Source organism: Nicotiana tabacum, chromosome 8 (assembly GCF_000715075.1).
Source record: "Nicotiana tabacum cultivar K326 chromosome 8, ASM71507v2, whole genome shotgun sequence".
NCBI classification, from domain to species: domain Eukaryota; kingdom Viridiplantae; phylum Streptophyta; class Magnoliopsida; order Solanales; family Solanaceae; genus Nicotiana; species Nicotiana tabacum.
In genome coordinates, this window is record NC_134087.1 from 152943848 (window position 1) to 152960910 (window position 17063).

The following is a 17063-nucleotide window of genomic DNA, read 5'->3' on the forward strand; positions in this document are numbered from 1 at the left end:
CAAATCAAACAGGACCAAACATTTTTGTTGGCCCAATATTACAAAAATACCCGCCCAATCCTTTTTTCTCATTACCCAGTTCGTCTGCCCTAACCAAGCGGAAAAAATATAAAAATAGCCAGATTTACAAATGACCATTCAAAAATAACTACAGTTTCAAAAGTAATCAAAATTTAGCCACTTTTTAATTCCCTGGAGTTCCAGTATAATACACTAGAGTTCCACTATATTATACCGGTCCAGCATAATATACTGGAGAGTGGAGCACCGGTGCTCCAATCTCCAGTATATTATACTGGCACTTTCCCCGTGTTGGAGTTCCAGCATACTATGTTGGAAGTTCATACACAGGTACACTGATCTCCAGTATATTATGCTGGAACTTTTCGTGTTGCAGCAAAATAGTGGCTATTTTTCAATGACTTTGCAAATGCTGGCTATTTTTGAATGACCAGTCCGAAAACTGGCTAGCCCGTGCTATTTTTACCAACCAAGCCCCAAACGGTGTCGCCTAACCCTAAAATGACGTAGTTTCTCACCTCCTTGTAGCTAAAACGACTAATCTTCCCCTTTGATCTCATAACTCATCCCCAAACCCTCAAATGTCTAACCGACCCTTTTTCCCCTTTTCTCTCTAACCGGTCGCCACCTCCGCCATCGTGCACCACCGTCGGTGGTGGTTTAAGGCATCCTCAACTTATCTCAAAACTTCCGTCTCTTCATCCTCTACCTAAATATACCGACCAAACCTCTCAATTTCTTTCGGAAAGCCACGAATTGACCATAGAAAATTAAAAAACCTAGTTTTATGTTCCATTTCCCAAATTACCGTGAACCAGAGTCTCATTTCCCTTGAAAATTACATCAGTTGGTAGGTCTTGTAAAGATTTACCTGTTGATAATTTTAGCTCGATTCGACGATGGTCGGTGCCGGTCAACCCACTATTGCCCGGTGCGATGACCCAATAGGTCATCTAAGGTTTTAACCCTTACATCTGTATTTCAAAACCTCAAATAGCTTCTTTTAGCTTTTGTCATTTTGCGTACACAATCCGTGTCTTTTTCCAGAAGGCTTTTATGTGAAAAAGTAATTAAAATGTGAAATCGTGCTTTAAAACTCACTTTGGTTGACTTCGGTCAAGATTTTGAGCAAACGGACTTGGATCCGTATTTTGACGGTCCTAGTGGGTTCATATCGTGATTTGGGACTTGGGTGTATGCTCGGAATGGAATTCGGGAGTCCATAGCTCGATTATCGCAATTTATTGAAAACTAGAAGCTTAAAGGTTTAAAGAATTAAAAAGTTTGACCAAAGTTTGGCTTTGTTGATACGAGGTCCGGATTTTGGTTCCAGAACATGATATAGGTTCCATTACTGTATTTATGACTTGTATGCAAAATTTGGTGCAAAGCGAAAGTAATTTGACGTGATTTCGAACGTCCGGATGTTAAAATAAAAGTTCTTAAGTTTTATTGAAAATTTCATTCATTTTGGTGTCTGATTCGTAGTTCTAGGCATTATTTTGGTATTTTAATAGAGAGAGCGAGTTCGTATAATATTTATGTACATGTTTGGTTTGGAGTCTGAGTGCTCGGGTGAGTCTCAGATAGGCTACGAAAGTTTTGAACTTGGAATTTCTGGTTTTTCTAGCTTCTGCTGTCATCTGATGATTTCTTCTTCACGATCGTGAAGCTACTCCCGCGATCGCGCAGAGCACACTGGGATGGGAGGGGATTTACCCTATCTGAATACAAGGAATAGATCGCGAACGCGAATGCTTGGGGGGTTTAACCTCCGCGAATGCGACCACCCTCACGCGAACGCGAAGGAGGCCTGACGCCAGTTATTTAAAATGTTTCAAAGATGGGATTTCACCCATTTTTCACAAACTTTCCATTAGAGCTCGGCCTAGAACGATTTTGAAGAGAAAATTCATCACCAAATCATAGGTTAGTATACTTTAACTCATTTCTTCCATTTCTAACATCACTCATTAATTTCTAGCCTTAATCTTTGTTCTTCCATGATTGAAAACTAGGGATTTAGGAAGAATTAGGGGGGGGGGGGGGAAAGGGTTGCAAATTTAGAATTTAGACCTCAATTTAGGATTGAATTTCGAAACTAATTACATAATAGGGATTGGGGGTGAATGGGTAAATGGATTTTGGTCCGAATCTCGGGTTTTGACCATACGGGCCCGAGGTCGATTTTTTTGACATTTTGGGAAAAGTGTAAAAATCCTAACCTTATGCATTGTAATTAATTTACGTAGCATTATTTGATGATATTGAGTCGATTTTGGTTAGATACGATTGGTTTGGAGGCGGATTCTAGAGGAGAGGCCCCGATAGAGCTCTGAGTTTATTGCGGAGTGAGGTAAGTGTTGAGTTTAACCTTGATTTGAGGGAATTAGGTACCCTTGAGCTATATGTTATGTGATATTCATGTGCGCGGTGTATATGCGAGGTTACGAGTATATATATGCTGCCAAAATACTTGTTTCCCTATTTTTTCGCGTTTCATTAATTATTTCACTACATGCCTTATCTGTTACATGCTTTAAATACTTTCATGATTTACTGTTGCTTGCCTTAAATGACTTACTTGTATCCGTTGTTGCCATTTATTTGAATTGTCATACTGTTTAGTATTCACTATTATAGGGAAATAAGAGAGAATTGTGTTGTATGGTGGGATCGGGTTGCGCGCTGTAACAAGTGAAATAGGGGTGGACTGATATGGTGAAATAAAGGTGAATTTTGATATTGATTCTGATATTATATGGTGGGACCGGGTTGCGCACCGCAACATACATTTATTTATTATTGTTGATATTGTTATGGTGGAATAAGAGAGGATTGTGTTTTATGGTGGAATTGGGTTGCGCGCCGCAACAATCTATATGTTTCTATTTCCTTATCGTGTTGTGTTGGCTTCGGTATTTTTATACAAGACTCTAAGGATTGGTATTTTGGCAGTTATTGTTTTGCTTTCGGAGGTTGAGTTACTTTCATGTGTTAACTGCTTTTATTCGTTCCTGTATTTTCTTTCTTGCCATTATTTTTATGCTTCATACAGGTTATTGTAAGTGACTACCTTAGCCTCGTCACTACTTCGTCGAGGTTAGGCTCAACACTTACAGAGTACATGGGATTGGTTGTACTTATATTACACTCTGCACTTCTTGTGCAAATTTTGGAGTCAGTCCCAGCGACGGTTCATAGATTGCTCGGGTCGGCTATTGAGTGGAGACTTGAGGTATAGCTGCTCGGTGTCCGCAGCTCCTAAAGTCCCCTTCTTATTTATCTTAGCTGTATACTTTCCCTCAGACAACTTTATTTTTATTCAGACCTTTATTTGAACTATTCTAGTAGCTCGTGCACTTGTGACACCAGATTTGGGAATGTATTTATATATTTCGATTGTTTTGGTTTTTCGCACTTTATTTCGGTTCCATCTTAGTTATTTTAGTAATTGGCATCATTTAGATTTGATTTGTCAGTTATTCGTGACAAGTTGGTATCAAAGCACTAGGTTTCCTAGGTCTTGTTGATACCCAATTTTTTCCTGTATTTTTTATATGTGAAACACCTTTCAAAATAACATGTATATGCATTTATAAGTATATCCCAAGGTTACATTATTTTTTCTTAATTTTTCAAAGATTTTCAAATCAATTTACTGCCTTATTTTATCAAGAAAAAACCAATAATTATCCCCAAATTATCTTTTTGGTGATTTATTTATTGGATTCTCATGTTTATATTAAAATATATCCAAGACATTTTTCACACATTTTTTACAAATTTATTTGGTTTTTAAGGATAAAATTGCATAATTGCAATATTAGCCATTTTTATGTTTAAATCTGTCTCATGTTTATAAAATGGGATTCTGTATTTCTAATTTGATAATTATACCTTATAAGTCATTTTAGTGCTTTTAATTTGTTTTCAGAAATTTGTTTATTATTTTTATAAATTAAATGGGGAAAAAGGGGCTATTTAACTTATAGCCACATTTGGCCTTTTAATTTGGCCTGATTAAACCCAATACCCAACCCAAATTAAACCAACCCTAGACCCAAGCCCAATCATAAATCTACCCGACCCAACCCAGACTAAATCCTGGCCGTTGATCATTTTTGATCAACGGTCCAAATCCGCCCTTACCAAATTAAACCAAACGACCCCCCAAGACTCCTCTCATTCTTCACTCAACCGACTCTCTATCTATCTCTCTATATCTGGTTCTCTCTAGAACCTTCCCCTTCCCCTCCTCTCCGATGAGTTCCATCCATCTTTCACAGCCACCTCCTGGCCTGAATCCATGGTGGTTTCACCACCCACCAGCCTTCTATAGCTCCTCACGCTTGGTTACTGAAGTTTCATGACTTGACCACGAAGATCTGGGTCCAGACCCTTGTTGATTCAAGTTTCACTGCCATCTCCGATTTTGCTCCGGCAAGCCATGTCTGTTTCGAGCCTAGCCTCAACTCCTCCTGCTTAGATCCAAGCCTTTCTCACCGTTTGGGTTTCTCTGAAACCCTAACTTTTGAGGTTTTTCTGATCTCTATAGATTTGTTCCAGATCCATGTTTTCCCTAAGCTTTTAAACGATTTTCTTATATTTCTTTCAAAAGTTATGCTTTCAAAGCCTTTATTTTCCGATCTAGGGTTCTTAGATGTTTCTTTGATTTTTTTTTCTTTTGTGTGCTTCTTCTACTATGTTTCTTCTACTGTACTTTTTGTGTTTCTTCTACTACATTTCTTCTACTGTGTTATCGTTAAGTTTCTGCTACCATGTTCTTATCAGTTTCCTCTACTGTGTTTTTAAGTTTCTGCTACTGTGTTCTTAATCAGTTTCTTCTACTATGTTTCTCATTAGCTTCTTCTACTATATTTTTTTTACTGTGTCTCGCATGTTGTTCTTTTACTATGCTTCTCATGAGTTTCTACTACTGAAAGAGCATGCTAAGGGTCTCAGTTCCTTTCTGAGACCTCTGAACCTGTTTCGATTAGTATCTTTTCCTTGATTGCTTGTCCTCTCACCTCTGCACTCGATTGATGGTAAAAACCCTAGAATTTGGGGGTTCATCTGAGTTTGAGACCATTGGCTATGTGATTTGCTTGTGCTTCATCTTTGAACTTGCCTGATTTCAGAAACCCTAATCTTTTGGACCTATTTGAGTTCCTCGAGTTGTTTCATCTACTGCTTCATTAAGTTTCAAAATCATTGTTTCAATTTTGTTTCTTCATATGATTCTGACTTTTGCTAAACTCTATAATACCTTTTACTTGACCCTTTTTCGCATGCCTGATACTTGTGTGCTCTTTATATGTGCTGAACTTCCCTCTAAAAGGGCTTTCAGTTTTTGATTAATTTCAGACTTCCTTTGTACAAGTTTGATTGATTTCTTTCCTTGTTTGTTGACTGCCCTGTTACTCGACTTAAGTTAAAAAAACTTTTCTCAGCTTTTCTGACTTGGTTCATTCATGGACCAGTGATTACAAAATCTTTGATCCTTGATTTACTGGCTACTAATTGATTTCTCTTACCTTATTTATGCAACCGTGTATTTCAAAGCTCCGCCCCTAAAATAAACTTCTATGTATTTAACCCTAATTGCATACTTTGCACAAGATGTTTATTTGATTTCTTTCCTTAAATAGTTTTACCTTTTGAGTCCGAATTCCTTAATTAAAGGAAGTCTTGTGTTGATTGATTCTTAATTGACATCTAGTTCCTTAATTGTTTTCTTACCTTATTTCTGCATGTTTTTCACACTATAAATACACGGCTCTTTCATTAGCACACCCATCACTCATAGTCTTTCTGAACTTACACTTACACGCAATAGTATTCTCTCTTATTGTCTGCACTGTGGCTTGTTTACAAGACCTACTACTTTTCTCTATTTGTTTCTTTGAAACTGGTATGTCCTGATTTAAGCTTTAGCACCACAACAAAGTGTTTATTTACTGCTTTCGTATCTATGTCTACTTACTGTTTCTGTATAGTTCAACACTTATTTTAGCATGCTGATTTCTTTCTGTCTGTTCTATTCTGAATCCCAAACCCCTGCTCCCTATGTGTTTGAGCTATGGTTTAAGGCATGACAATATGCAAATTATTGTCCATGAATTAAATTTGATCCATTGGGATCCTAGCCTCTAAATAGTGTGTTCTAACAAGCTTATGGGTATACTGGCATTCTCCATTGCTGGGCATGCCCACAGCCTACCCTTGCCTCTTTCAATTTCCCTATTCCCCCTGAACCCCTTATGTGTACTTATCTGTAGCTATTTCCCTCTCCTTTCCCCCTTTTAGAATTCTATTTCTGCACTTGCACACTCTCTTAGTCTTTAAGTTATGCCCCTCTCTTGTGAGCCTTGCCTTGGGACCCTTTGAGCTCCCTCTGAACTTGGATACTTGAGGGCTGGCCCTTCCACACTGCACTTGTCCTAATATGATTATACATTTGGGTGTGAGCATTGCCCGGAGTTCTTTTTGAGGCTCTTAGGGAACTTTGACACACTCGAATGAGAGAAAGGTTTTGGATCTTGATCTTATGAAGTTGGTTTACCTCATATTTCAGACATGAAGTCTGAATCAGGTTCTCCTTTGGTTGTACTTTTATTTACATTTTTTTGATGTATTTTACTTTATTCTGGGTTGTGATAATTTGTAATAAACTCTTGGGGATGGCTAGTGAAAAAGGGCGGGTAACTATGTATGCAAAGGGTAGATACCATGCCTATAGGTATTTCTGAATTCTGCATTCTCACATAGATATCATGTCTATAGGTATTTCTGAATGCTGCATTCTCACATAGATATCATGTCTATAGGTTTTTCAGAATTCTACATTCTCTCATATAGAAATCATGTCCATAAGTATGGAAATCTGAATTCTGCATATGCATATGGAAAATATACCTATAGGTCCTTCTAAATCTTATATATCCATTTTCATCTAGAAATCATGTTCATAGGTCTTAAACAATCAACTACATATAGATATCATGTTCATGTCTTAAAACAAATTCTGCCAGTTAGATCCCATGTTTAGAGGTTAAAACTCGTCTTCAGCACCTAGATATCATGCCTATAAGGTTTCTGCACTTTTAAGGCTTCTGACCAACTACGTGTAGAAAGCATGTCTATAGGAATTATTAATCGAATCTGAATCGCTTCATTCATGTCTAGAGCTAAACTAGTAATAACAAGGATCATCATTTGCAGAACTCATGACCTTCATAAAAAACTTGCTTTCTTTAATAATCTGACAACCTTTTTAACCAGTACGTATTTAGTTTATTATTATTGCTTTCTGAATTCAGTAGATACCATGCCTATAGGATCCTTCCCAACACTTAGGCAAGCCTTAGGGCGAAGTTATAAACTTAATCTGTGCTATTAACTACAACCAGCAGGCATGCCTGATTTGGGCTTCTTATCTGAATTATGTAATAAATCAGTCTGCCTCAACCTTTAAGTTCTTAATCAGACCATAAACAGTATGCGAAAGTCATGCTAATTATGTGCTTTCTTTGTTCAAGGAGGTATATCTGAGCCTTTTACTTGTTATGTGCTTTCCCCCAACTTGCTATACATGTTTTTGTATGTCGCCTTAGAATTTTGCCTTTGAAACTACAAATAAGCCTAATATGCCTCCCCCTTAGGATTAGTAGTCCTAAATGCTTCCGGGAGTGATGGGATTGGGACGGGTAATAGCATGCAATAAGTAAACGAGACCATTCCGCACTTTAATACCTTAACGGGGTGGGAAAGGGTAGATATGGATATGATGACCACGCGATAACGTCTCGTGTAGGCCCTCACTGAGGAGTGATTACCGAATGTTGTGTGGGGTGATCCATATTATTAATAAACCTAGGACCTCCCCTTTTCCCTTTGTTTCTTTGTTTCTTCTAAAGATTTCAAACTATTTCTTTTAAGAAAATCAGCTTCCTTTTAATTCTTTCCAATTTTGTTTGTAACCATTATGTGAAAATCCCCTCTTATTTGAAGTTTTATTTGCCTACATGTTATTTGCACCTAAATTCACAACAATAGTCTGGTCGGGAACCATACTAATGGATTTTGAGGGGTGCCTAACACCTTCCCCTAGGGATAATTTCAAGCCCTTACCCAATCTCTGGTTACTCAAATCAAACCTTCTTGGTGTGCTAATGCACCTTAATAATTAGGTGGCGACTCTTCAATTCAAACCCAAATTCCCAAAAAGTGAACGAGTTGTCCTCCCAAATGTCATAAACCCGATTTCGCGAGAAAAAGGGGGCGCGACAGCATGACGACTCTACTGGGGACCTTTTAGGCTTTTACCATTTCATATTGTTATTGTGGCTTGACATTTTCTTTATATGCCTTTATTTGTTTAATACCTTTAAGCATTCAATTCCCCTTTTCAACTACAAAACTGACTTGTCTTTTTATTTCTTTCCTTTATTTCTTTTACTGCTTTCCTTTATTACTACTTTAAATTATGAAGAACTGTTGTTTTTACTGCTTTCTCAACATGCAAATACGTGACAACCTGCTTTAGTTATTTCATAAACATATTTTCAACGTCATATTCCACTCGTGCCAAACAAAATACTATAGCAACGCTTATAATGAGTGGTTGCGCTCTTCCGATATTATCACCCCTAAATCCGGCAAAAGCATATTTACGGTAAAACCAGTCGATCAACGGTGTAGTCAACTGTTTTGCGTCTTTCCCTCTTGAGTTGTCCGCTCAAGGGTACCAGTCTAAAACCCCATAGAAACCTTACTCTGTTTAATTGTGCATGCATAATGGTCAAACCTAGCCGAGTCAGTTATGTTGTCCGCATAATGACTCTTTAAGATAGCCTTGTCCAAAGTCCACTAGGTTTTCCTAAAACCAAACAGATACTACCACGTTTTATGCATTTATTTGGAGAACTAAATGTTTTTATGCCAATTATTGATATTTAATAGTCGAGTCTGGTGGGAGTAAGGGCTTAACCCTTTTGTCTTGCAGAAATATGAGGCACAAAGTCCCCAGATTCGGCGTCACCAACATCCACCCAAAATTGCTAAGCTGGTGGGAGGATCTTCATTCCAGTGATCAGACTCTTGTCCGAAAATACCTAGGAAATCTACCTTCTCTCCCGGAAATCCAACCTAACAACAAGATCATAGAAGCTGCCACTCTGTTATGGGATTGTGATAGGTCTGTGTTCCACTTCGGAGACATTGAGATGACACCCCTGCTGGAGGAAATAGGAGGATTAGCTGGTATACCATGGGAAACTCTGGGTTTGTTAATGCCGGAAAACCGCAAGGGTAGAGGTTTCCTCAAAATGATGGGTCTAAAGAAGAATCCAGACTTGACATGCTTGAAAGAGTCGTATATTCCCTTTGATTATTTGTACGAGAGGTATGGTCACAACAAATCTTACCGTACTTATCCTGACAAGTTCACCCTTACATCATTGGGGCATATTCACCGAGGGGTCTTTGTTTTCATGTTTTGCTTCTTGGGGATGATAGTGTTTCCAATGAAGAAAGCAAGGATCCACACCAGGCTAGCTATGGTTACCAAAACTCTAATGGAGGGAATTGGTGGGCAACCATTCAGCATAGTGCCCATGATCATTGCAGAGATATACCGAGCCTTGGAGAAGTGTCAACAAGGAGCCAAACATTTCGAGGGCTGCAATTTGCTACTCCAGCTCTGGCTCCTGGAGCATCTCCAAAGGGGTGAATATCGGTAAGAGATTCAGCGAAGGGATTGGGATGATCACATTGCCTTCCATCATACAAGACGAATGAACTACATGCCCAACATGTTCGCCCAGCTAGAAGACGCCAAGGGGTGGTTAGAGCTATTTGAAAATCTAACTGAGGATCAAGTACAATGGATGTTCAAGTGGTTCCCTACTGAGGAATTCATCGCTCGATCCAGGGATGCACCATTTCTAATACTGATCGGTTTGAGAGGGACCTACCCATACATCCCTCTCTGAGTTATGAGACAGGCTGGTAGGAAGCAGGTTATACTAAGGGTCGACAAGATGAGTCACTTCCGGGCTGAATTTCAGGATGATGATAGCCCTTATAAGTGCCAATCTCAGTATATGTGGCACTGCAAAATCGTCATGGGAAGGGATACCATCGAGCCAGACAGATACCATGCTGGTTGTACTCCATACTATTCAGGCTGGTTGGAGGATAATCATAATGGTCTGGGTCAACCCGGGTTTGTTCGAGGTCACAGAATCATAGATGAAAAGTCCGAGGCACATGTCAAATACAATCAACTGCGCAAGAGGATTCGGTAATGTGAAAGCGAGCACTGTGAGATACAAGAAGCCCACCAAAAGCTGATTGAAGAGTGGAAAGACATGGCTGACAGTGCCAACAAACGACTGGGATACTTGGAGCGGGGTTTAGTAGAGCTGGAAAAGAAATTTCTCAAAAGAATCGAGGATTGCCAGAATGTTGAAGGAAACGAGGGTGGATACCTAGCCAGAGCCTACCTATTGCTGGGACTTCGCGAGTTGGTGAAGATGTTCGATGGAGCCAAATATGCCGAGTCTGGGGAAGGTCCTTCTGGGACCAAATAGATAGGAGCTTGTTCTTTTGCTGTGAGAAATGTAATAAGGCCGATGGCCACTAGTGACATTTTATTTCCTGTTATTTAGTGTCGTTTTGGGATTCGTCTACTTTTAATCAATAAAATTAGGCATTTAACACTCTAAATTCTTCAAATCAATTTGTCACTAGGCCTACCTCGGGCACAAAGAGGTTCCCCAAGTTAGGACACGATTATATTCTTGCACTATGCGTTTAAATATCACAACATTTTTCTTATAATACTTACTAACTTGTTACCTTTTTGTGTTTACTTTTATTTTATCCCCCTCCCCAAAGGTTAGTTCGTACACTCTGGCATCATAATCCTATTCCACGAGATCCAGGGGCCCTCCACCCACTCCTCCTCTTAGTCCTATAAGAAACATGAACAAAGGGAAGATGGAAGATTCAAACAACACCAGAAAGGAAAACTCAACTGAACGGGTAGAGGTCACTCATGGTACTCAGGTTTCCAAAGAAAGTGTGTCCCAACTCGAGCAAAAATTGTTGAAGTTCCAGGAGGAACTTGATCAAGTTCGGAATCTGGCGAATTTGTCATTTTCCCTCACCACTCCAGAAGTTAATTTCCCAAACACTCAGAACCCCACACCTCCACAAAATATCCCAAAAACACAAAACCAACCCTCTCTTCACCACCACTGCAACACTTGTCACACCTCCAACAATACTCCACTGCTCATCCCAGAACCATTGAACTCCACAAATGACCATTTTCACGCTCATCATAACACCCCCATCTATGCGGAGAACGTACCGCACTCCACCCAACCCATCTCAAACACACCCGAGTTTGATGATAAAGACTCACTCATCAGGAACCTGGATGAAGAACTTAAGAAGTTGACTAGCCGAATTTAGGGCGTCGAAGGAAGTAAGGGGATTGAAGGGTTGAACTATGAAGATCTTTGTATACAACCCGATGTCGAACTGCCCGAGGGGTACAAACCTCATAAGTTCGAGATGTTTGATGGTACATGGGATCCAAGAGTTCATTTGAGAACATATTGCGACAAGCTGGTCGAAGTAGGAAAGGACGAAAGGATTCGCATGAAACTTTTCATGAGGAGTCTGAAAGGAGATGCTCTGTCTTGGTACATTAGCCAAGACCCAAAGAAATGGTCGAAATGGGTGAGTATGGCATCCAACTTTATGGACAGATTCAGGTTCAATATAGAAAATGCACCAGATGTGTTCTACATCCAGAACCTAAAGAAGAAGACCACAGAAACATTCCGATAGTATGCTACTCGCTGGAGATCAGAAGCTGCTAAGGTCAGGCCTGCTTTAGAGGAGGAACAAATGAACAAATTTTTCGTCCGGGCTCAGGACCCGCAGTCTTATGAAAGGCTAATGTTGATTGAGAACCATAAAATTTCTGACATCATCAAGCTGGGAGAAAGGATCGAAGAAGGCATCAAAAGTGGTATGGTTACAAACTTTGAAGCCTTGCAAGCTACCAATAAGGCTTTACAGTCTGGTGGTACGTCCAAGAAAAGGGACGTAGGTGCCGTAATTGTGGCACAGAGAACCAAATCCCCTATCAAATACTAAACCTATCCAATGCCTCCACTCACATATTATCCTACTCCGAACTACTAGGCACCCTCACCCTCTTACCAAACTCCACCACCCACTTATCAATCACCTCCACCTCCCACATATCAACCTACCTCACCAAGATATTCCCAACCTGCACATGTCTACCAAGCCTACAATGCTCAACCATCCCACTATCAATCACCTCTCACACGGCAAAACTTTCCTAGACCTCAACCAAATTTTGACCAAAGACCTCCCAAACAGTATACCGTCATTGTTGAACCCATTGACCAGTTGTACGAAAGGCTCAAAGCTGCTGGTTATGTCACCCCTATCCCTGCTATAACCCCTGAGAACCCTTCTCAATGGGTTAACCCAAACAAATCCTGTACATACCATTCCAGCATGAAAGGACATACCATCGACGAATGTCGCTCCTTGAAAGACAAGAACCAGGCCCTAATTGATAACAAGATTATTGTGACAAAGGAGCCTGATCCGAATGTCCGTAATAACCCTCTGCCAGACCACAAGGGTGGAGGTGTTCACATGATTGAAATAGAGGATGATTGGGACCCCAAGGGATCGATCGGTTTGATCATAGAAGGCGATGATCCAAAGAAGCCAATAGTTACCCTTAATCCGATTGTAGTCCAGATTCAGCCTTCTGGGGACGCCGAGGTAAATATGTCCATGTCACTTGAGTTTGAATCACCATCCTCTGCAAAAACACCAACGCCAATTGAGGTCGAATTTATGTCACCAGCAAATGCACCTACACCCTTCAAAATTGCAGTTTTACCGCCTAAGGTGCATGCTCCGTTCGGAGTAAAGATAGCCACGTCAATTCCAGTGGCAATGACTGCCGTAACACCATTCCATACAAATGTCATACCTTGGGACTACACAACCGAGGCAAGAAGAAAAGGGAAGGTCAAGTTCGGGGAAGCCGTTGCGGCACAGGGTATGACAAGAACCGATAGGGTTTATACCCCGAAACATTTGGCTGAGTCAAGCAAGCAGGCCTCTGGTCGGCCAACCATCACTGAAACCGGGCCCGATGATCTCTGGAGAAAGATACAAGCCAAGGAATACTCGGTCATTGATCAGCTGAACAAAACGCCATCATAAATTTCTATCCTAGCTTTGATACAAAATTCTGATGCACACAAGAATGCCTTGTTAAAGGTGCTGAGTGAGGCATATGTACCAAGCAACATCACCGGAGGAGAGATGGCAAACCTGTTAGGGCAGGTATTGGAAAGTCACAAGATCACTTTTCATGAAGATGAGCTGCCACCAAAAGGGTTGAGTCACAACAAGGCATTACACATCACCGTGCAATGCAAAGATTATTTTATCACCAGAATCTTGATTGATAGAGGGTCCAGCCTCAAAATTTGTCCGTTGGTAACACTCAGGACATTGGGAAAGGGGTTGCATGAGATTAAGGACGGGGCCATCAATGTCAAAGCTTTCGACGGTTCCCAAAGGTCCACCATTGGGGAAATTAGCCTGTGTTTGCAAATGGGGCCTACTTGGTTCGATGTTGATTTTCAAGTGATAGACGTGCCGACATCTTACAATTTGTTGTTGGGACGATCATGGATTCATGCCGCTGGGGCTGTAGCATCAACACTACATCAGGCGGTGAAATTTGAGTGGAACCACCAAGAGGTGATTATTCATGGCGACGGTAGCAATCCCATATACAGTCTTCATCCCATCCCATCAATCAGAGGCATAAGAAAGATAGGCGGGGAGACCTAAAATTGAAAGCATATTGAACTGGAGTGGATACAAACCTAACAAGGGACTTGGCAAGAACCTCCAAGGAATCGCTTAGCCTATCAAACTAAAGAAACATGGCACCACCTTCAGTCTGGGATATGAGTACACTTGGGAAGAATTCAACAACTGGTCGCTACCATGGCGCGGTCCTTACTATCCGCTAGAGCAACCAATACCACATTTGGAGCAGACTTTCCAGCCAGCCGATGTTATCTATGGGTTAGAAGAAGAGGAAACACTGGCAGCAGTGAGGAATTTGTTCCTAGAAGACGATGATATGGATTGTTGTGTTGTTTTTGAGGAGGAGGGGGAGGAAGGCCCTTCCATACAGGCAGTAAGCAGAGAAACATGCCTCAATAACTGGACCATCAGAACCACTAGAGCCTAGAAAGCCTTGGGGTAGCTAGGCTGAACAAGCATCATGCACTATCTTTTATTTTTACTAGTTGACTTTCCTTTCGTATTTTATAATTTCGCAATAAGATCTTCAATGTTTACAATAGTTATGGAATTTATCAAAGCATTTCGATTTTCCCTATAAATCTTACTCTTATTATTTTGTCTCATTACTTTACTTATACAGCATTACTATTACTTATATTGATGAACCAATGACTGTGACATGCAACGAGACAACGTAACAAACGGACATAGATTCAGAGGAAGATGGCATACCGGAAGAGATTGTTAAAGAAGTCGAGAATTTTGAGAACAGACCTAAGTCCAACCTGGACGAGACTGAGATTGTTAACCTGGGAGATGCAGAGAACGTCAAAGAAACACGAATCAACGTTCATTTGTCACCGTCAGAAAATGAAGAGTACACAGAATTTCTAAGGGAATATGAGGACATATTCACCTGGTCGTATGATGACATGACTGGTCTGAGTACATCTATTGTGGCACACAAACTGCCAACTGATCCGACATGCCCGTTGGTAAAGCAAAAACTCAGAAGTTCAAGCCTGATATGAGTTTGAAAATCAAAGAAGAAGTCACTAAGCAGGTCAAAGCCCAGGTTCTCAGGGTAGTAGAATATCCGACGTGGTTAGCCAACATTGTGTCGGTACCAAAGAAGGATGTGAAGGTCAAAGTCTATGTCAACTACTGGGATCTCAACCAGGCCAGTGCAAAAGTTGACTTCCCCTTGCTGAACATACACATCCTGTTCGACAATTACGCCAAGCATGAGTTGCAGTCATTTGTAGATTATTTTGCGGGGTATCATTAGATCTAGATGGATGAAGAAGATGCTGAGAAAACGGCTTTCATTATGTCGTGGGGGATGTACTATTACAAGATTATGCCGTTTGGATTAAAGAATGTTGGGGCCACCTACATGAGGGCCATGACCACCATTTTCCACGATATGATACACAAGGAGATCGAAGTATATGTAGACGATGTTATCATCAAGTCCAAGAAAGCCATTGATCACATGGAAAATTTGAGGAAGGTCTTCAATAGACTTAGAAGGTACAACCTAAAACTGAATCCTGCAAAGTGCGCATTTGGGGTTCCTGCAGGAAAACTACTTGGGTTCATTATAAGTCGCCGAGGAATAGAACTGGATCCATCAAAGGTCAAAGCTATTCAAGAGTTGTCACCGCCAAAGAACAAGAAGGACGTGATGAGTTTCTTGGGGAGACTTAACTATATCAACCGGTTCATAGCACAATCTACAGTTATCTGTGAGCTAATCTTTAAGATGTTAAAGAAGGATGTCGCTACCAAATGGACTGATGACTGTCAAAAGGCCTCCAATAGAATCAAGGAGTACCTGTCAACACCACCAGTTTTGGTCTCGCCCGAGCCAGGTAGACCTCTATTACTCTACCTCGCAATATTGAATGGAGCGTTCGGTTGTGTTCTGGGGCAATATGATGAAACGAGGAGGAAGGAGCAGGCCATCTATTACCTTAGTAAGAAGTTCACCCCATACGAGGCTCGGTATTCTCTATTAGAGCGCACCTGTTATGCTTTAACTTGGGTAGCTCAGAAGTTGAGACACTACTTCTATGCCTACACTAGATATCTCATATCACGGATGGATCCTTTGAAGTACATATTTCAGAAGCCCATGCCTACTGGCAAGCTAGTTAAGTGGAAAATCCTTTTGAGTGAATTTGACATTGTCTACATAACTCATAAAGCGATCAAAGGATAGGCACTAGCAGATCACCTTGCCGAGAATCCCGTGAACGGAGAATACGAACCCCTAATGTATTTTCCTAACAAAGAGGTATCATTCATAGGAGAAGATATTGCAGAATCCTATGAAGGTTGGAGAATGTTTTTCGATGGAGCAGCAAATTTCAAAGGAGTCGGCATAGGAGCAGTCCTAGTATTAGAAACCGGCTAGCATTATCCGGTGTCTGTCAAACTCAGGTTTCCTTGCACCAACAACATGGCCGAGTACGAAGCCTGCATCTTAGGGCTCAAGATAGCCATTGACATAAACATTCAAGAGTTGCTAGTAATTGGGGATTCAGGCTTGCTTATACATCAGGTCCGAGAAGAATGGATGACTAAGAACTCCAAGATACTCCCTTATCTGCATCATGTACAGGAGTTGAGAAAGAGGTTCACAAAGACAGAGTTCCAGCATGTTCCTAGAGTCCAGAATGAGTTTGCCGATGCATTGGCTACCCTATCATCCATGATACAACATCCAAACAAGAACTTCATTGATCCCATTCCGGTAAAGATCTATGATCAGCCAGCTTACTGTGCTCATGTCGAAGAAGAAGCAGATGGAAAGCCTTGGTTTCATGATATCAAGGAATATTTGGCAAAAGGAGAATACCCAAAACTTGCGAACACTACTCAGAAGCGCACACTTCGAAGGTTGTCTAACAATTTCTTTCACATCGGAGGAATCCAGTATAGGAGGACTCCGAATTTGGGATTACTAAGGTGTGTCGACGCGAAGGAAGCATCTAAACAACTAGAAGAAATCCATGATGGGACATGCGGTCCACATATGAACGGTTTTGTCTTAGCCAAGAAGATACTCCGGGCTAGTTACTTTTGGATGACTATGGAGACAGACTGCATCCAGTATGTCCGAAAATGCCACCGCTGCC